The 778-nt window shown below is 41.4% G+C and overlaps 1 protein-coding gene across 2 annotated transcripts in view; it reads left to right on the forward strand.

Moving 5' to 3' along the window:
- Window positions 1-778, forward strand: part of tbx15 (T-box transcription factor 15) — a 38,783-nt gene that overhangs the window by 30,151 nt on the left and 7,854 nt on the right. The window lies entirely within an intron of this gene.

Here is a 778-nt window from a genome sequence, read left to right on the forward strand (position 1 = left end):
CACGCACACGCACACGCACACACACACACACACACACACACCTGACTCATCAGACCCTTTCATTGCTCTGTCAGCTGTTGCATCAGCTGTGTTGTGCAGATGTCATCCAAAGAGAGCACTCCTATTGGCTGATAACACTGTGGCAATCATGAATAATGTTTGTGATCATCACAGCTTTTTGAGCAAGCTTGTGCTTGCTTAATTATAAAAGCTTAATTATTAAATATGTTTGATTGGGTCAGTTAAGACAAGCCCTCGCTGTTTCTTCCAAACCCGAGTTTCCACCTCACTCTCTTCTTCTCCCTCTGCCTTTCCTCCCTCTCTCCATCTCTGTCTCTCTTCTTTCTCTTAATTTTTCTCTCATTCTCTCTTTCTCTCAGTCTCTGAATTATCATATATAACATTTGTGGAGGAGAGGAGGAAGGAGAGGGGCGGGTGCACTGAACCACCAGACCCCTCTTACACATGAAAGCAGCCCCCTCCATCTGGTCTGCATTATTGGCACACAGATATTTGAGACATCTTTTTTTGGTTTTCAAACAATAGACTGCTTGATTTATGAACTGGCATTAGAATTTCATCGCAGAAAAGCTACAGATGAAAAGATAACAGGGAATGAGATATTTTTGGGGAGGGAGAGAAAATTAATTTATCCTCACATACTGCTCGTGATTCCCTCTCTTCAAATCTCTTTTATGATTTGGTTTCTTTAAGAGTAAGAGCTTCTGTCACCTTAAAAAGTCTTTCTCAGTCACTCTTTGTGTCTAAAGCTGTTTTT

This window comes from Etheostoma spectabile, chromosome 5 (assembly GCF_008692095.1).
Source record: "Etheostoma spectabile isolate EspeVRDwgs_2016 chromosome 5, UIUC_Espe_1.0, whole genome shotgun sequence".
Taxonomy (NCBI): domain Eukaryota; kingdom Metazoa; phylum Chordata; class Actinopteri; order Perciformes; family Percidae; genus Etheostoma; species Etheostoma spectabile.